The sequence below is a fragment of the Pinus tabuliformis genome, chromosome J, assembly GCF_031772625.1.
Source record: "Pinus tabuliformis cultivar Carrire ecotype Pingquan chromosome J, CPIR1, whole genome shotgun sequence".
NCBI classification, from domain to species: Eukaryota; Viridiplantae; Streptophyta; class Pinopsida; order Pinales; family Pinaceae; genus Pinus; species Pinus tabuliformis.
In genome coordinates, this window is record NC_142295.1 from 1,094,901,510 (window position 1) to 1,094,923,321 (window position 21,812).

Consider the following 21,812-nt stretch of genomic DNA (forward strand, 5'->3'; position numbering starts at 1 on the left):
CTTTGAGTTAGGACTTGTGATATCTCAAGATCCCACTGTCATAATCTCACGAAATTTGGAGGGCTTCTTGAGGACACACCAGTGTAGTTGTGGACCAAAAATCAAAGTATTTGGATGGCTAGATCATGAGATAATTGATGCCCTAAGTAACCTAGAGGATTAGACTTAGAGAAGAGGAGAGGGGAGAAGGAAAATAGGTTTAAATTTTAAGGTGATCACCTTAAGGTGGACCAGTTCCTAATTCTTTGGGGAAATTTGGAGTTAAGATTAATTATGACTATGGACATTGAATTTTCTATGTCAAGGAGGCCTCAAAGACAACTTCGCATAACATTAGGACAGCAACAAAGGCAGCTTCAAGAACTTTATACTTCGTTTTGCAAGATTGATGGCTTATCAAGATGAATTTCAATGAAGAAGCCTCTCTAGGAACATTCATTCATAATACATGGCCCATACATGAAGCATCACTACCTAGAAACCGAATTTCCACAACTTCGCATAAATGGATGCAGTGCTTAGCCCTAATATAGCGAAATCCCAACAACAATGTATGTGACAAGAATAGAAAAGAAAATAGCATTAAATTGTACTTACATGTGTCAAGAGTATATCCAACCATCAAGAATTTGCCAATCAAGAAGCTCCAAGACGAGAAAATAATCCAAACATCAAAATTCATTCCATTCTTCAAAATTCATCCTCCAAGAAGGATAGCGAAATTCTCAAGAGAGATACAAGTCCAATCCAAGTGATTCTGTCCAAATTCGCTTTGGCATTTATTGCATGAGTAATCATATAGGCTGGCATATTTATATTGATTTGATGATATGTTGGTTGTATTGACTTTATGATTACACTTAGTATTACTTTTGTACCATGTGCATGTTAGGGTAGGATGCATTATACATTGTTTTTTGCATTAGAACTAATATCATATGATATTTCTCATGATAGATTAGCTGCATTTAGATTTAAAACCGCATTTGAAAGTTTATTTTTATGGGTCTATGAGCGATCATGAGACGTCGCGAAAGCATGCTACCCCGTGTTTTCCATCTATGTGGAGGTAACAGGTCTGTGGTGCACCAACAGATTGTTAGTGTTCTCGTGACCTCCCGTTTGTGTAGCTTTGCTCATTGTTCAATAGATCACGTCCCAGTTGGCACCAGATGTTACCCACCATTTTGTGGGTGATATCCCTAGAATTTCTTTTCCTAGAAGATGGTACTCAACCGGCAACCAACAGCTCCTTGTAACCACCAACTAGCTCGTTGTGCCACTTCTCTGCCACTTGAGCCAGCCATGTGGTCCCTCACCCATCTGTCATGATCGTATGTTTGAAGGTGGGCCTCCCAAACCTAAAGGTATGCCTTGTCATTTGGTAATTGAGTATTGTAGTTTACTTATCATGGAAATTTTTTAGCATGGATTAATGGGGGGATTCGGTGTAAAGAGTGGGCTAGGTCTGTGCTCTTGTCCCCTGGACCTCGTTTGGATGTTAACCTTGGACCCTAGTCCTGTGGGATCTCTTTTACTGACCTTTGGGCCTTAAGGATGGTACTTCACAGGAAAACCTGATTTTGGTTACGTGGTCCCGCTCCCACATTGTTAAAATTGGCAACTAGGGCCAAACTCCATGTGGGTCATCTTATTTATGGCAGCTGATATTTTTCTTGGATCCCTCTCATCGAGAAGTGTAGGATTAATCTAAAGATCATCCGATTCCGATAAGAATTCATGGAGTTATGAATTTATTTGATTTATAAGATAATTCGTCAAGGTCGGCCAGCAACCAAATAAACCCCACATGTGCTCAACGTTTTAGTATAAATAGAGGTGGCCTTCAAGTCATTTCAACACACTTGGGATCTCTTCCTCTCTCTACTTGTCTTTGGGTTTTAGTAGGAGGAGAGATCCTAAGGAATAACATTGCCCTAATCCAGAGAGCAGAAAGCCGAAACTATCGGAAAAGCTGGAAATGCCGGAAAATCCGAAACTGCCCGAAAAGCCGGAACTGTCGGAAAAGCTAAAAAAGTCGAAAAAGCTGGAAAAGTCGAAAATGTCGAAACTGCTGGAAAAGCCAGAATTGCTAGGACTACCGAGACTATCGGGAACAGCCAGAATTGTCGGGAACAGCTGGAACTGCCGAAACAGCCGAAGCATCTGTATGGTACTTAGCAGAGCAGCATGCAAGGGACAGCTAACTAACATTGGGATAGTTGTATGGTACTTAACAGCAAATACACCAAGCATGAAATGTTACAGCTAGCATGCAAAGGACAACTAGCATGCAACAACAAGCATGCTAAGGACAACAAGCAAGCAAGGTGTAGCCAACACATAGGTCAGGATGGCAACATGGTGCAGCAATGGCACATAATGCAGTACAGTGATGGGTACAGTCATGATTAATGAAGCGTGATGAGATGCAACATAGTGATGATGGGTGCAGCATGGTGCAGCGCGGTGAGATGCAGCATGATGACGAAATGCAGCACAACGATAGGTGAAGGAGTCACCTTGGAGAATTAGTTGAAGCAACATGTCTTCAACTAATCTCATGTATCATCTTCTTAGAGATGATGTATGCTCTTATCTAGATAAGTCAAATTGTTGACTTTTGTTGTAAACGTACTATCTCTCTCTCTGTTGAACTATTGAAGAACATATTAGAAGAATTGATCAAGGGTTTCCCCGCATTGGGGTTTGTCCGTGGCTAGCACCACATCTTGTGTCCTCTTGTCTTAGCTCGTCTTCTGCGATTTATGTTTATGTTCTATCTGCAGTTTGCTTTAATGTTGATGTGATTGCTAATCTAGAAAAGATATGGAGCTAACTGTGAAAATTGAAATAAATTGCTCTAAGCATAGAACATACCTAAAATTAACATGGTATCAGAGCTAAGGTGAAGACAATGCCCTAGCAAGAGTGAAAGAGAAATCACCGAAGACAGTTGGGAAAGGACAAAAGGATTAGTGGATTCCTCATCCCTCTTCAAATTCACCAAGGGTGAAGTCGAAGCAAAGAATATTATCAGAAAGGCGCAACGGAATATGGCCTACCTAAAGATCACTTCATTGGAAGACCGGATCTCAGGGTGGAAGGAAAGGCAAATAACTAGTTCAGCCATTATGCGAAGGAGTGTCTGAATGGCAGGGACACATCACTTGATGATGATAACAATCATTTCAGGGACATCTTCAATGATCAAAGGAATGACAGGTAATGCAGGTCATCAAGGAAATGGCCAACTCTTCATAGAAAGCAAGGAACCCCGGGTATGAAGAATCAAATGTTGTTTCTGATAAGATAAAGAAGCATTATCTTGTATTGACCCTCTCCTTCAGATTCTTTGGGAATTTGGCTTATAGATTGTAGTGCTTTAAGGCACTTCATCGGATAGATGAGTGCACTCTCTAATTTGGTAGAGATGGAAACAATCGTGGGATTATACTTGGAGCCGATGCCACCTATCACGGAAAGGGTGTAGGGAATGTTAACTCTCAATTGAATAAGGGTAACTCGATTCATTTACAGAATCTCTTTTATGTACATGATCGCAAGAAGAACCTGGTGTCCATCTCGGAAATGGAAGTCAAAATTTTTTGGGGTGGCATTCATCGATGGAAAGGTACGTGTTAAAAAATATAATTTTCAAAGATGCTTTTTCTCATGGGTTCAGGGTTGGCAATTTGCATCAAGTTGCAGGATGGTCCATTGGGGATCATGTCAATTGACATATTGCATCTATAACACTGGAGGTCTACCTATGGGGCCCTACCTGATGTGAGTCAAATGGTGATAGGGATGTCTGAATTCAAGTAGAGCATGAAGGTACATGTCTGAGATGTACTGAAGGAAAACCTTATAAGGGGACCATTCCCCTCATGCAGCAGGTCCACGGGTTTGGAACATCGCGAGGAGTTTGAGATTCATGATCGGGAATCTCATGTATACTAGTGGAAGAAAGCCCTCTATGGCTTGAAGCAAAACACCTCGGGCGTAGTATGAGAGGATTGATAGCTGTCTGATGAAGTTGAGATTCACTAGGATTGAAACCGATCCAAACCATTACCCGAAGATTGCAGATGATAGACCTTTCATACAGGCACCTTATGAGGACGACCTATTTCTAACAGGTGCAGACCCTCTCATTTGCAGAAGTAAGAGGGAGTTGGATTCCGAATGTGGAATGATAAACTACAAGCCTGTGACTACCTCGAGGATCTTAACTTTCAGAAGTTATATGGTAGTGATGTCGAACCAGATTTGGGAAATGCCTCTAAGTTTCATAAACTCATTCGCGTTGATGTTCTTGGTGAACTTCCGTCCGGACATATGTTTTGCAGTTAGCATGGTGAGTTCATATTTGGTTGAGCCTCACTGGATTGGTGTCGGGAATCTTCTGAGATATCTTTGAGGCACAATCTCTCATGGATTGAGATACACTGCCGGAAATATGAAACTGCATGATTATTCGAATGTTGACTGGGCAGGCAGTGTGGAGGATCACTAGAGCACTTCTTAGTGCTGGTTCTCTTTGGATTCTGCTTCGATATCATGGATGAGCAGGAAGCAGAAGTCGGTTGCTATAAGCATCGCCGAGACCGAATACATAGCTACGAGTATGATTTCGTGTGAAGCTGCATGGTTGCAAAAGCTCTTAAGTGAGTTGTTTGTACACATGATGAATACCACTGTGATTCTCTGTGACAACCAGAGGGGGGATTCGATTATTGAGGAATCCTATATTTGATGATTGCTCCAGCAGATAGACATCAGAGACTGCCTTATCCGCGATATAGTAAGTCGATGAGCGAGGAGGCTCCATCGCATTGAGACTGATGTACAGGTCGCAGACATTTTGTCAAAGCCCTGGGGAAAGGTCAAATTTGTGACTTTCCCGAACAAATTGGAGTCGTTGAGAGACCTTCTTACAAGGGCCCTGCATGTTGCACGCATTGAGCTCTGGGGGGCTTGGGGTACTTACTGGAGCAACATACAACCACAGGGCGACTCACCCTCCCCTGGTGGTGCGCTATGAACAGGATGACTAGTTCTTCTATAGGTCAGGATGATTAGTTCTCCCGTGGCAACTGTGGAACAAGATGATTAGTTCTCTTGTGGGCCAGGATGATTAGTTCTCCCGTGGCAACTGTGACAGGATGATTAGTTCTCCCGTGGCAACTGTGGAACAGGATGATTAGTTCTCCCGTGGCAACTGTGGAACAGGATGATTAGTTCTCCCGTGGCAACTGTGGAACAGGATGATTAGTTCTCCTGTGGGCCTGGATGATTTCTTCTCCATGGCGACTATGGAACAAGATGATTAGTTCTCCTGTGGGCCAGGATGATTTGTTCTCCGTGGTGACTGTGGAACAGGATGATTAGTTCTCCTATGGGCTAGGATGATTAGTTCTCCATGGCATCCACTGACAGGATGATTCGTTCTCCTGTGGATAGGATGACTAGTTCTCCTGTCGAGGCATCCTACCCATGCAGCCTGGGACTCATGGGAAGTACCTCTCATCTGATCAATGAGTAGGGAAATGAGGATAGGGACCATAGTAGTACTATCGATGGACGCATCGTTGTATCTACCATACTCCCTATGCTAGGATGACCTCCATTAATCTGGGATCAATGAAACTGGTCTAGGATCAGTATGAGTGGTTTGAGATACTCTCTTGTGACATTGATCTGGGATCAATGAAACTGATCTGGGATCAGTAAGAGTGGTTTGAGACACTCTCTTGTGACATTCATCTTGGATCAATGAAACTAATCTGGGATCAGTATGAGTGGTTTGAGACACTCTCTTGTGATATTGATCTGGGATCAATAAAACTGACTTCGGGTCAATAAGAGTGATGTGACACTCTCTTCAGATGAAACTGACTTTGGGTCAGTAGAGAATGGTATGAGACATTCTCGATTAATTCTTCTTCTTCATGGTTCAACAGAGCAAAGCTCAGTAGATCAAAGCAGAGCAGAGCAGTGCAAGGCACTAATGGCAGAGATAGTACAGCCGGACATATGGATCAACGAATGGAGTTCTCCCTAGTTGAGAGGGAGTGTTAAAATTGGCAACTAGGGCCAAACTCCATGTGGGTCATCTTATTTATGGCAGCTGATATTTTTCTTGGATCCCTCTCATTGAGAGGTGTAGATTGATCTAAAGATCATCCAATTCCGATAAGTATTCATGGAGTTATGAATTTATTTGCATCAAGACAATTCGTCAAGGTCGGCCAGCAACCAAATAAACCCCACATGTGCTCAACGTTTTAGTATAAATAGAGGTGGCCTTCAAGTCATTTCAACACACTTGGTACTCTTCCTCTCTCTACTTGTCTTTGGGTTTTAGTAGGAGGAGAGATCCTAAGGAATAATGTTGCCCTAATCCAGAGGGCAGAAAGCCGGAACTGCCAAAAAAGCTAGAAAAGCCGGAACTACCCGAAAAGCCGAAAATGTCGAAACTGCCCGAAAAGCCGGAAATGACGGAACTATTGGAACTACTGGAAAAGCCGGAATTGTCGGAAAAGCCGAAACTGCCAGGACTGTCGAAAACAACTGGAACTGCCGAAACTGTCGGGAACAACCGGAACTGCCAGAACTGCCGGGAACTACTAAAACAGTCAGAGCATCTGTCTTTGAAGGAGAGTAGCACGCAAGGGACAACTAACTAACATTGGGACATTTGTATGGTACTTAGCAGCGAATACACCAAGCATGCAAAGTTACAGTTAGCATGCAACAACAAGCATGCTAAGGACAACAAGCATGCTAGGGACAACAAGCAAGCAACGGACAACAAGCAAGCAAGTTGCAGCCAACACATAGATCAGGATGGCAACATGGTGCAGCAATGGGACATAATGCAGTACAGTGATGGGTATAGTCATGATTAATGAAGCGTGATGAGATGCAGCATAGTGATGATGGGTGCAACATGGTGCAGCGCGGTGAGGTGCAGCGTGATGACGAAATGCAGCACAACGATAGGTGAAGGAGTCACCTTGGAGAATTATTTGAAGCAGCATGTCTTCAACTGATCTCATGTATCATCTTTTTAGAGATGATCTATGCTCTTATCTAGATAAGTCAAATTGTTGACTTCTGTTGTAAACGTACTATCTCTCTCTTTGCTGAACTATTGAAGAACATATAAGAAGAATTGATCAAGGGTTTCCCCACATTAGGGTTTGTCTGTGGCTAGCACCACATCTTGTGTCCTCTTGTCGTGGCTTGTCTTCTGCGATTTATGTTTATGTTCTATCTGCAGTTTACTTACTGATGTGATTGCTAATCTGGAAAAGATATGGTGCTAACTGTGAAAATTGAAATAAATTGCTCTAAGCATAGAACATACCTAAAATTAACACTCATCCACATATATCACTCCCCTTCCGCTCATTATAACCCCATTCATCATTCCTCCCACCTGGGTGCACATTCCTCCACTGGGTCCACATAGGGTTAGCTTTCCCCTTTCCCTTGCCCCACACCTTGGCTCAAGCCTAGAACGATGCCCCGAAGATTGAGGGAGTTGAAGAGAAAAATAAAAGCATAATTAGCCACATTCAACAGGAAAATGTACCCCAAATTTAAAACATGGTCTGGACAAACACATTTAGCACATGGGCAAAAGCCAATGCATAAGCTCTACCCCATTATCATGCCCATCACCCTGGTTCCTATAGGCCCTACATGAGCCTATTTAATCATTCAGGTACCCATGATTGTCCCAACCACTGGTGGGAAATGAACCACCCCACCTCAAAGGGGGTATTCACTACTATACCTTACATATCATGCTCTTATTCCTTGAGCTTCGAGCAGTTAACCAAAAGAAAAATCATAAAGGCAAAAAGAAAACGAAGAAGGGTGGAAAAATCAAGAGCGGGTGACTCATGTTCCACGATTACTCCCTCTTGCACATTATATACCCAAGTATGGACTTCCCCTTTATTAGTTACCCTTAGACCATGGCATGTGACCCAGGATTGCCCCCTCCATCCCCTACTCTATACCATCACTTTATCACATGCCACCACCATTTGAAAGTTGTACCTTGGACATATCATCACCTTTAAAAGTAGAAACCAACTAATAGGGCACTTGGTTACCCCACCCTTGGAGCTTGGAGACAATAGCACATGCCAAAGCCCATAATGGAAGGGCATGCCATTATGAAGTGCCCAATTGTTTTCCATGGTTTTCAAGCTCTTTAACTCGATTTCTTTAAATGACTTGTTATAATGGAAGGCAAGGGGATGCATTGGATCTTATGCAGGATTACAAATGGTCTCCATTTTGGATTTGGTCTCCCTATACGGGGTCCTAACTCTTCAGAGGGCTACATTGGCACATGTAGGGTGTGTGTATAGATCCATGGGCCTCCACAGCAATAGACAACATTCTATGGATCCCCAAAGATGTTCAGAGATTGCTCGAGTTTTATCTATTGGACAAGGAAGATGCACCTGGTTCACCATCCCCAGCCGGCCCCACAATTGTATCATGCACTTGGCAGATGACCCAGGACTTGTACACTGATGTGGCAACACTTACATTATTATTTGAGCCCTTACATATAGTCTAAAAGCAACATCCTCGATCTACTTGGAGACACATGAGGTTACTTGTGTACCCCCACACCCATTGGGACCACCACGAGTTTATTATTTGGAGAACAAAGGGCCAACCCCTAGTCCACCACTTTTGGGAGTCATACTCTTCATTATGGCACCTATGGACTTCATCAAGTCTCTTAGAAGGCCCAACGACATGTATTATTAATCATTTGACCTCTTGAGAGGCTTATTCTTTGTTTATGAGCCACTTTGGTGGGCTTGTCACCAAAAGATAGTTATTTTGCACATTATTTTATTTTAAGGGTTAATATAGGCCTAATGTTCATACTGTGAAACCATCCCTAGAATCTATGGATTACCCAAGATCCATAAGGAAGGGGTCCCCCTCATACCGATAGTTAATACTATTGTTTCCCCAACCTATGAGCTTGCTAAATATGTTGCTAAAATCCTTAAACCCCTCATTGGAAATACTGATTCCTTCATCAAAGACTCCCAGGACTTTGTGAATCTGATTAAAAATGAAAGGATGGAACGTGATGACATCCTTGTTAGCTTTGACGTAGTATCCTTATTCACGAAGATTCCTCTTGATGAAGCCATTCAGGTTATAAAAGATGTCATTGATCCGGGGACTGCAAAGCTAGCTGAGATCTGCTTAAGGTCAACTGTGTCCTAAGAAAGAAAAACATTATCACTCATTTCTCAGCTCCTAGTACTATCAGACAAGGTTTGAAGTCTGTTAAAGATGATATTGACAATCTTCAACTTAAAGGAGTCTATAAAATAGATTGTTCTTGTGGAAAAAGCTACATAGGTGAAACAGGTCGCTCCCTCCAGACAAGGCTCAAAGAACATGGCGCTGATATTAGGAATGGAAGATCTCGTACCTCAGCATTGGCAGAACACTCCTTGAAGACTAAGCACCATATCTGCCTGGAAGACGCATCGATTATCGCAAGAGAAGAGCAGCATCAAAGACGAAAGATCAGAGAAGCACTTTAAATTATCAAGCATCCTCAGAATCTGAACAGAGACAGTGGTATGGAAATTAGCGGAAGCTGGCTTCCCTTGATCAAGAAAATTAAAAGTCGCCATCCCATCCCCAGGTAATGCACCCCTCAGGTAAGTTATATCCCCTCTCCTTTCCATTTTTGGTCCAGTTTTATATCATTAATATACTATAATATATTAATATTTATATATAGCTATTATTTAATATATTAATTATTATATTAATTACTATAAATATTAATTATTTATGATTATTAATATTAACATAAGCTATATATATTAATTTAATTTATATAATAATTATTATATTATTTATTATTTATTATATTAATTATTATATAAATTCTATAAAATTTTAATTATTAATATTAATAAGGTTTATATATATTAAATTAATTTATATAATAATCTTTATATTAATTAATTATTATTATAATAATTAATTATTATTATACTAACAGTTAATTAATTATTTTATAATGATTAATTTTATATTAATTAATTTTGTATAATGATTAATTTTTTATATAATTAATTAATGAATTTTATATTAAATAAAAAAAATTATAATGATTAATTTTAGATTAATTAATTTTATATTAATTAATTAAAAAATTTATATTTGTTAATTTTAATTTATATAATAATCATTATATATTAATTATTATAATTAATTATTATTTTAATAATAGTTAATTAATTATTTTATAATGACTAATTTTATATTAATTAATTTATGAATTATTATATTAATTAATTATTTATAATTATTAATATGATTTAAATATATTAAATTAGTTTAATTTATTTATTTATTTCTTATTGTCCCTAGTTTTATTATTAGGTTTTGAACTAAGTTTCTTTCTCTTAAATAAAAATTTTTTAATAATATTAAGGAAAATAAAAGCAGTTTATTAGATTAAATAAAATTATATAAATAAAAATTAAATAGATTCTAGCCGACAGTGTGTTCCTCCTTGAAATATCATTAGTATTTATTTCCCTTATCTGCTCTTCTTTTATTATCATTCTTCATCCCTGATGATGGATCCCACTTGGGATTTGAAACTTTGGTGTAAAAATGTTCATACTGTGGATTCTCCGGTCTCTGATTCAATAAATCGAACTCATTATAAGTGTATAATAAAAGTGATGTGAATTCATTTTAGCATCATCACTTTGGATTGGATCTCTTTTCTCTCTTGAGAATCTCGCACTTTTTCTTGGAGGATGAATTGGAGCTTTATGGATGAATTTTGATGTTTGGATTTGGTTTATCCTATCTTGGAGCTTCTCTGTTGTCAAATTGTAGATGGTTGGATATGTCCTATTACATGTAAGTATATGCTTTTAATGTTATTCTTATTTTACTTTGTCGTATACATTGGATTGGGAATTTCGTTATTTTTAGGGCTAATCGATGCACGCATTTACTGCTTAAATTGAGAAATTTTGTCTCTATATAGCATCTCTCAATGTATGGGCCATGTAATTTGGAATGAAATTTCCTAGGGATAATTCTATCATTGAATACATCTTGATAAACCATCACCTTTTGCAAGTCAAAGTATAAATTTGTAGGGTTGCTTCCTTTTGCCCTACAAGGCAAGTGAGGTAGTCTTAAGGCCTCCTTGACTAAGAAACAAGGTCCTCATTCACATTTATCCTAGACTCCATTCTCCCAAGACTAAAGCATTGATCTACCAAGAGGTGGTCACTCAAAAATCAACTATTTTTCACCTTCTTCTAGGTCTAGCCAAGTTGGGTCACCTAGGACATCATTTTCCCGACAATTAGCCCTCCAAAAAGTTCGATCTCCTAGTCTCTCCTGCATTGGTGTGTCCTCAAGGCTTCCTCCAATTTTGAAGCCATTCTGACAATGGAGTTGTGAGGTAACCCAAGCCCTAGCTCCGAGATCAAACTTTCCCCTGATATCCCCAAGGCTAGTGCCTCGTAGGATCAATTTGACACCTTTAAGTGAAAATTATTGCTTTGATCCTTCCCCCTACTTGTCCAGGTTAAGAACATCATTGGTTGCTAAATTCTTGCCTCTTAACCTACGCTGGGTCCACTTGGTCCCATGTGATCCCACTCCTTTAAAAAGACAATTCTTCAAGAACCATCTAGGATACCAATTTCAATAAGGATTTTAGGTATTGGGAAACTTTTTCACAAGTCATATTCCCTAAACCTAACCCTCAAATCCCCACATCCTTCTCTTAGAAGACATTGTACCTTGCTTAGAAAGCAAGCAAGCTCCATTCTTGATCCTCTTCTAGAAAGGGATTTTTTGAGTCACTTTACATCCATTCGTTGATTTATCCTTCATTTGTGACTCCAAATATACCGGGTCTCATACCATCGGTGAAAATCCGAAAGAGTAGGGAGCCTTAGTTGAGGTGACAGTGGGCTAAGTCTCCATTTGTTTCCCTTGGCCTAGCATTTTACCCTATAGGAATCCCCTTTAGGTCCCCTACTAGTTTGAGTGGTAACAAAGCGTAGTGGTAAAAACCACTTGTCCAACTCTTCAAATGATGTGAGATTAAGCTTGAAGGGTTAATTTGCAAATCCAATTTAAGGTCTACCCGATGAAATTACAGATTTGTACATATAAAGAACAACCCAAGTGAAAGATAAATTCTTGAAGAACAATACTTAGGTTAAGCCACAATTTGGTTTAGATGTGTGAAACTTGAAGTGATCCCAAATTATAAAGGGAGAAGTCTAGAATATGATTATGATGACGCTAAAGCAACAGACTTAGTAAATCCACAAACCCAATTTATGTTTAGCAAGAATATATTTCAGATTCTCTTAAACCGACAAAACCACCTTATAAATACAAAGCTCAAGATAAATCATAATTTGATCCTCAATGTATAAATCTTGAAAATGAATTCAAATTATGATTATGAAGGGACAAGTCCAAAGTGTGATTATGATTATATCAACCACGTGACTTAATTGAATTGCAAATCTAATTGTACCTCATATTTGATAACCCACCTTCATTGAATGAGCAGGCTAGATGAAATAAAGCGCTAACTAGAGCATGGATAGGAGACATCTACGGCTAGCTATCCATGGATCATCATAGGGCTGCTAGCTAGCAAGTTGAAACAATAGGAGAAAAATTTCCTCCTAGGGTTTACCCACTTGAGTGGGTAACATGGCACATGGGAGCTCTAGAAGATGAACAACTCTTCTAACAGTGATCCAACAAGTATGTAGTGAGCTCTTCAAGCCATAATGGCCTCCTTGATCCATCCTAACAGTCTCCTTGAAGCCAAGGAAGGTCCAAGAAACTTCCACAACCCTTGAGAAAACTCCAACGGTTAAGGAATATGCTCAACCAGGTGGATGGCTAATCAAAAATGATGATAAATGCCTCCAAATGTGTCAATGCGTGAAGCACTTCATGAAGGTTGATGTGGCATCATATAGCAAGCCCACATGCATGGAAAAGCATCTCAAACTATCAATGGCATTGAAGTAAGGTGCATTCCAATCTCCAAGTGTATAAAAATATGTAGACACCCCTCATGAATGTGTTGTACATGAGCTCAAGGGCCAAATACAAGTCATAAACCCCAAAATGTTAGGGAGACAATTAAAGTTGCAAGGACGTTGGGTTAAGTCACTTGTTAAGGTCCCTTCCCCTTGGTCTATTTAAGCTCCCTTGTCTTTCCCCATTTGTGGAGTCAATCCACATTCCTTTTGTCCTTTTTTGCAGCTTGCGATGTATTTTTTATTATCTTTACTTTTTACATATTACATTGCTCATTTTTTTGCCATCCATCATACGCATACCCAAGACTAGTATGGGAATGAAAATTATGTATTACAATAAAATCCTCAAAGGAAAGGTGTTTTAGTTATGGGGTGACAAGTGGCATTGTAGACCTTTTTTACTTACTCAAATGGCAAAAGGGAGCACTCCATTAAAAGATGATTCTAATGCCTTAAAAAAAAACATTTTTCTATGAATTACAATTTGATTTGAAGGTGTAACTACAAGAGTGCCTTCACTTGCTAAATGCATGGTTGGAAGATTGGAAGTTCCCCTCCAAACTTAGTATTATGCATATAAAATAAACATAATATATGACAAATACCTAAACTTTAGAACATATAATATTAATGTAATTATTAAAAGATGCATCACATAAAAGCATAGCTTTATGTGACAAGTCACCATGAGATCTATAAAATACCAAGGCCACTCATCATTGTAATCATCCAATCATTCAATATATTATACATGTATACATTATTAAATTTTATCCCATCATGGAAATCAAACATTCTTCAGTGTGTGATCCATTGGTATCAAAGCATAGGATTTTATAAGCCTACCGTTAAAATTTCCACACCCCCTTGGTTTGGTCTATGCTCTAGCTAGGAACACAAACACACTAGAGATGCCCAACCAAAAACAACTTTGCACAACAGAATATAACAGCGATGAGATCAATAATAGTACATAGTATTTTATGGCCCAAAACATGTTCTTTATTGGTCCTTCAATAAGAAAACCTTAGGACAGCTAGGGCCAAATTCCACCTTGGGACAGCTCAGATGATGGAGATGATTATTGCATTGGATTCCTCTTTTCAAGAGGCTCAATTTTGATATAAAGATCATCTAATTCTGACAAGCAGAAGTGGAATTTTAAATTTATTCTCTCTCATGCACAAATTGTCAAGGTCAGCCTCAATCAAATGTAGGCTAAAGAAGCCCAATGGATGTGTCTCCTCACTCTCAACGAATTGTATAAATAGGAGTGACCTCTCTCCTCATTTGGACATCACTCACACATATCATTCTTCTCTCTCCTCTCTTGATTGGTTCATACAGCTTGGGCAACCTCTCTCTCTCACCCATGTGTGGCATAGGAGGACGAAAATTTCAGGGTGCAGGGACAGCGTTGACCAAAGCTTATTTGACCAAGTTTGTCTTCGTTTTTTAGGGCAGAATTTCAATTTTCCTAGACCGAGTTGATGGGCACAAAAATCGAGGTGTTTTGGGTAGTTTGACCAGCATTGACTTTAGATTTGACCGCAGAAAATTACATTAGTATTTCTCTCTCCTTTGACAGAGTTGTTTTGGGGTTGACCTTGACCTTCTATTCAGGCCAAGTTTGACTTGGGTTGACTGAGCTGCATTAAGGACATGTTGCTACTATTTTGACTAGCATTGACTTTCTAGTTAGCACTGTAGTTGACTGCTGATTTTGTCAAGGTTGTTTTGACTGTGTATTGGGCAAGTAAATTTTTTCTATGTACTCTCTCTCTGCTGAATTATTGAATAATAATAAGAAGAGTGGATCAAAGGGTTTCCCCACATTGGGGTTTTTCCCTGGCATCCGCCAAATCTTGTGTGCTCTTGTCTTGCCTTATCTTCTGCGCATGTTTTTATGTTCTATCTGCATTTATTGTCAATGTGATTAAGTTAAAGTGATTGCTACTGGAAATAATTGGAAATTGTCATTGGGTTGATAAGGAACATTGAAGTAAATTGTGCTAAAGCATAGAACATACCATTGTTATCTAAAATTAACAACAACACTCTCTAGTAGGAGTTTTTCGGAGGAGGTGGCTTTAGCAGGCCCCCAGACAGTGCCTTGTTTGGCGCCAAGGACTCTCCGCAGTTAGTTGGGACACAGTGGTCACCCAGGAGCAGCACAGTGGTGGCATCACCGTTGGTGCGTAGAGAAATTCACCTCTCAGGTATCTTAGGGGGAATTTGGAGGGGAGATCCAGGCATCAAAGGGTATGGAGATGCAGCAGTGGAGGTGTTGATACCGGCAAAGTGTGGATTAACCCATACTGTCTCAGCCTTAGACTAGGGCATCCAGTGGTGTGTAGGAGTATATAGCGATGAGTAGTGGTCTACAGGTGAGCATGTAGGTGTATGGTGGTGTGTCGTGGTGCGCAGGTTTGCACCATGGAGTGGGAGGAGCAACTTACACCAAATTGAGTTTGCTAGTGGAGTGACAAATGCAATGGTGCATATGGGACACTAGACGGTATAGGGTGATACAGTTGTATGCAGGGGTATCCAGTGGTGTACAGGGATAGGCTGCAGTGTACAATGGTCTGCCGAGGAGTACAGGGATACTTGGTGACATGCAATCGCGTATGGTGTGGCACAGCAGGCTCCTGGGGGATCCAGGAATCCGATTGGCAAATGGATTGCTCCACTTCTCGATGGGCAAGGTTACGACATAGAGTGATCCGGTTCTTTCTCAAGTTGACACATGGGGAATCGATGAGACCTTCATCATATGGCGAGGTAGGTTGTTGCTCAGGAAAGAGGCTAGCCATGGAGTGGTGGACTCAGGCATTGTTGAGTTTCCCTTGCAGGTTGGGCATAGCGTCGATCATGACAGATATAGTGGCCAAGAGTTATAAGAGAAGAGGATCTAGTACGAGCATGCTAGGCAGTCGGGCATAACCAAGGTGTCACGGTGTCAACAGGATAGGTTCTCTCTACAAAGGGCATGGTATACTGGCATCGTAGGACTTAACAGTTTAGCTACCCTTAGGGTTGAGTTGGTTTCTATAGGGGAAGGTCATCTAGATCTTCCATTGGATTTTAGTGATTCGTTGATGGCATGGGAGACTTCACCAGTGTGGGAGGGTTATCAGAAGGAGGAGATCAAAGAAAGCTCATGCGGACAAGGATTCAACCCCACAGGGATTGGATTGTATCTCCAGGAGTCTACTCCTGAAGTGCACGAGAGGGACTACTTAGTAGAGAGGTTTGACGAGGAGTTGATCCGAATTTTATATTAGCATGATGCTCTACTTAGTGGCAGTATGCAAAGGACATCTGGTGCCTATGCCGAGCTAAACAGTGAGTGGAGCAAGGGTTGCTTCATGTTGATCAGGATGGCTTGGGATCCTGATATCAAGGGATTTCCCCATGACAAGACAATGCAGAGATCAAGGGTGACTAAGTGGCACATTTGGGACCCTAGTACTGTTTGTAACAAATGTTTGGATCAGTTGATCGAGAGGGTGCAAGCAATTTTTGGTAGGGAGGAATGTAATATCCCCAATTTTTATTTTCTGCATTAGAGACAATTTTGGAAAAAGGGAGACATTTTGGCATTGGGACTTACGAGGAAAAAGGAAAATTACAGCCTTAGTGAAGAGTGGGGACAACAAGGAGAGAAAATTCGACCCAAGAGGCAATTCGCACTAGTGAGAAGAGAGAAAAAAAGGAAGGGGTGCGAATTAGTGGAAGGTGGGGACCACCAAGGGAGAGAGGGTCAGCAATTATAATTAGAGCTTGGGGGCCTCCATTTGGTATCTTTTGATCATTTCATAATTCAACAATTAGTTCTCTTGGGCTGCTTAGCCAAGACAACCCATGTTGTTCAGCACAAGCAATTTCTGAGCAGGAATTCCACCCTCATTTCAGAGAACTTTGAGGTTCTCCCCTAGTGAGGCAATCTGGAGAATCCAATTTAGGATTTCCACGAAGCTTTATTGCAGGTATCACTCATTTTTGCACACTCCTTGGGCACAGAGGCAGTTTGAGTTGCTCAATGGAGTAGCTATTGCGGGGTTGGATTTCTAGTTATTTTGTAGGTGGTTTTCTCTATTGATGCCTGTGATTTTGTAGTGGATTTGTAGGGTTGAGATCAGCGTTATTTTGTGGGCCGAATTTGTTAATTCTGGCAGTGCACGGAGTTTCCTGGACACAACCTGCGCAAGCATTGAGAGATTTGATTCTTGGAGCAAGGGGTTGGAAAAAGGATGGGTTTCCAAAGATAAATTTGGAGAAGAGCGTGAGGAAATTTCCAGTGATGGATTTGGGCTTAATTCAACAGTATCAGTACTGTGTGGCATTTTCTGGCCAAAATATGCAATTCGCACTTGTTGGGTGTCACCGGGGGCCAGTGGATTCAACCCAAACCCATTTTGGGTTTTTGTGGGTTTATTGAGAGGAGTCTCCAGCGAATTTTCCAGGCAATATTCAGGCCTGGAATCTTCATTCTTATAGCAGGGCATATTGTTGGTTAGCTAGGAAATTTGCATCACTTTGTGGGTTCAGTTTTGGCTTGGCGCTGGGCCAAACCCTTTTTGGGTATTTCTAGGTTTTTGAAGGGGAGCCTGTGGCTACAATTTCAGGGTGATTTGGGCATTCTCCAGAGAAAAATCTTCAGTCCCATTCCAGCAGCAACAACAGTAATCTTTTTGGGCAATGTGCAATACCAGTGGGCCAGCATTTCCTCTGGATCAGAGTTGTACCACTTGGGGTTTGGTTCCCTTGTTCCTACCTGCTTATGTACATCTAATTTAACATTTTAATAAAATGGCTCAGCTATTTGGAGTATTTTCTCTGGCATTATGATGTTTATGTGTATTGTTTCAGCTTGTGCTTGCTTTACTTGTTGCATGGTCCCTATTAATTGTTGTAGTTTAGTTCATGTTCTTGATTTTCACTGTTAATTCCTAGTTTGGAATATTACAGGTCACCACAAGAAATGAAATGGATAGCCTTCAACATGAATATCTCTAGCTCCTCCATGGATTTGCTTTGCAATGTCTGTATTGTTCAGACTAGATTCACCATACTGCTTTGTATCTCTAAACAACTTTCCTGGAGGAGTATCAGGACCACAGCTTACAAGAAATATAACTGGAACAATTAATATTGTAGGATAAAGAGTTAAATAAGTTGCCACCAGGCATCCAAAAGTTGTCAATGACATGATGCTTGTGGATGCTCCATAAACGACTAGAAAAATCATTATATTTCCTATAGAGAACATTGATGTGCACACACAGCTAGCAATGGCCAAAGGATTACATAAATATACAAGAGATGCCACATGTCCAACTCCTAAATTTCCTAGAATTCATAAAAATTTCAACCAATTTAGTAATGCATTGCTTCAACTGTACGCTAGGTGAAGAACATGCCGAATTTTGTGCAATAGTTGTGCTGACTAAGTCTACAAACACAAAAACCAAAACCGTAAAGAAGCTCCTTTGTTTGTCCCCCTGTTCTACTCACTGTTAATAGCCCAAGGACTGGAAAGAGTAAAGGCCAACCATGGTAAATAGAGCTTGCATAAGGAGACATGGGTAAGTGCTTCAACCATTCCACGTCTGCCAATCTAAGGATCTTCCAAAATGCACTTGAAGATATTGACAAAAAGTGTCCCATTCAAAAAGATCACCCCCAATGGCCATACATGTTCATTGACCAAGGCTCACCCCTAATCGATTTGGAAGAGAGAGTAAAACAATCAATATCAATTGATCCTTACTTCCTTTTTCTTCCACTAAAGGAATCTACATTCAAACAATGTTAACAGTGGTTTGAAAGACCACTGCATATGGAAAAGTGTCAGGGTTGGATATAATCCCAACACTGCAAGCTTGTGGATATAGCCAGGCATGATACAATTTTGCATTCGTCAGGCATAAAAATTCCAGGACAATTTGACCCAATAGCTCGAATTACACATCTTTTGATCTTTCCAAGTAAAAATAATATGCATCTCAAACTTTTCCTTTGACACAATTTGTCCATAGTTTCAAGCTTTCTCAGGACTATTATAAAGTCTGAAGCACTTATTGAAATTTTCAAGTATTACCCATTAGAAATTTAATCTGTATTCTCTGGTTTATTTCTCCTACTTGTTAATTACGAACAAGTTATTTAACCATATAAATATTGAAATAAACACAATACAGTCTCAACCATCTACAGATCAACAGCTGAAAGAAATAGCAAACACACAAGTGACACCGTTATTTTTGGACAACTCGTCCCCAGAAAAACCCAACTTGGGAAAACCAGTGCAGCAATTCTGAGGGTTATTTTATTATGCAGTCTTTCTGAGTACAACTAGGTGCCAAACTGGCTCACCCGACAGAGAAAATAATCTGGTAGTAATACCTCTCTATTCGGAAGCAGATATTCGGAAAGTCTGCCCCACAAAACCCTCTCCAGCATAATCTGAAGCTCAGCGTCAACCCTCCTGGCCTCTGCGTCAACCTGAAACTCATTGCGCCAGCCCTCTGAGGCTTTGTGCAGCCTCTACAGCCCTCTGCGTCACTCCTGCAGCCTCTGCCTGGATGACGCAGGCCCTTTTGGCCTCTGCGCAATCCCTTCTGCCTCTGCATGGCTCCCTCTGGCTCAATGTCTGCCTCTCTCTGCTTCTGCGCTGGTCTCTCGGCATTATCTCTGCCTCTCTGCCTCGTACTTAATGCCCCTCGCTGCAACTAATCACTGATTCAATTTCTCTTAGCAAACCCGCTCTAGAAAATCGAATGACTAATCACTCTGGTGTGTTCTCCAACTGACCCTCCAGCCTCCTCTTATACTTTTCCTGTTGGTCCTTCAACGGCTAAGATTAGATTTGGCTTGATCCATGTCCTTTAGAACCTTCTAACCCGTTTTATATTAATACCCATTAATATTCTATTTTTCCTAAGTTTAGACTTAGGAACTCCATTAAAAATATTAATTATTTTAACATCTCCTTAACCGGGTAGAATTTGCCCAAACCATTTCTGGGTCTTGGAGATATCATGTGCTTTAGCCTCTCCACCAATTTTCATGGCTAGAGCACATCTGATGCTACCCCAAATCAACACTCTTAGCGAGGACTGTGCTCTAATAATAATCCACACTGAGTATCACCCTGATTATACGGCACTGGTACCCGTGTTGATGCTAGGCCTCCCAACCCAACATCCTCTGCACTGCTGCATCCTATACTGCTGCCCATGGCTCTGCCACTGCCACTGCTGCATCCGTGTTGCTGTTGGTCCTTTCTCCCAACACTGCATCTACACTGCAACACCTTCTCATCATGCTGCATCGTGCCACTGCACTGCAACTCTGTTACTGAAAAGTAAGTAACTGATCCACCCAACTACTGGCATCCCCGTCAAGCTAGAAACACTCTTGATGCTGAAGCTCACTCTGTCGCTATCTCGTGCTCCCTCTATTGCCTATGCGTTGTTGCAACAACTCCCTGCCTCTCGCACCGCTACAAACCTCTTTGTGCCATCTGCACTGCTACAACCTCCTCTGTGCCTCTCACACTGCTGCAACCCTCTTTGCGCTGCCCGAGACTACTGCACTGTAGCACTCTTTGTTGCTTCATCCGCATCTGTTTCTACCAACATTCGCCATCCTTCTACTCTCACTTTGGGGTTCCCATAGCAAGGTATAATCCAAGAGTTTGGGTACCCCAAGGATCCTGCCCCTCATCGTCTGTTGTCTACCTGACTACAGCTCGATGTCTCTCCACCTCTTCTCTAGAGGTACATGAGCACTCATGGCACAATCGTCGTCCTCCTCTACCTCCTTTTCCACCTTTTCTGGCACTGCCTTGGAGTTAGATGCCTCTCCCTTATTCTTCTTCCTCGGACACTGGTTCGCATAATGCCCCAGTTCCCCACAGTTGAAGCACTTAATCTTGGAAAGGTCCTTTTTCTTCCTCTTCTCCTACTTCCCTGCAGATGCCAGAGTTGCATCCTCTTCCTCTTCTTTCTTGATTTGGACTCCTTTGCTGCTACTTCCCATCTTGGACAGTCGTCTAATCTCTTCTTGGCGAAGAGCTACCCACAATTCTTCCCAATCTTAAAGATTCGCCCTGCCCAAAATGCTCTAGACAAATGTCTCCCACTCCTCGGAGACTGCATTTAAGGCGGTCCTCACCATCAACTCCTGATCCAGCATGGCCCCTATCGAAGTCAGTTGGTCCCGAATCTCCTTCAATCTACCGAGGAAGTGATCTATCTGCTCCCCCTTCTACATCTGATATGACCGTAACTAATTCTCAAGTAACATCTTCCTCTGCACATAAGTATGTTGATACAATGTCTTCAAGATGTCCCACATTTCCTTTGTCGTCTCCTTCTCGGCAATATGTTGGACCACATGATCCTTGACCCCATCAAGGATTATGCATTTCGCCTTGGCCATTGCTTCCTCGTACTTTTCATTGTCAGCTGGGTCAACTAGAATAGCCATTGTTCTCAAGGCGACGACTTTGATGCGATGTCTATCTAGAATGGACAAGTGACTAGCCTTCCAGACCACAAAGTTGGATGCCCCGTCCAGCTTGTCCTAATCCCTCAGTCCATTCATGGCCATCTCTCTGCTCTTCCTTTCGACTCCTTCGAGTCTCTACTTCCCTTTGGAAGTTCTCTCTTCAACTCC

At 40.9% G+C, this 21,812-nt stretch overlaps 1 protein-coding gene across 3 annotated transcripts in view; it reads right to left on the bottom strand.

Moving 5' to 3' along the window:
• Positions 1–21,812, bottom strand: part of LOC149230849 (arginine biosynthesis protein ArgJ family) — a 291,055-nt gene that overhangs the window by 245,524 nt on the left and 23,719 nt on the right. The gene's annotated exons all lie outside the window — the stretch shown is intronic.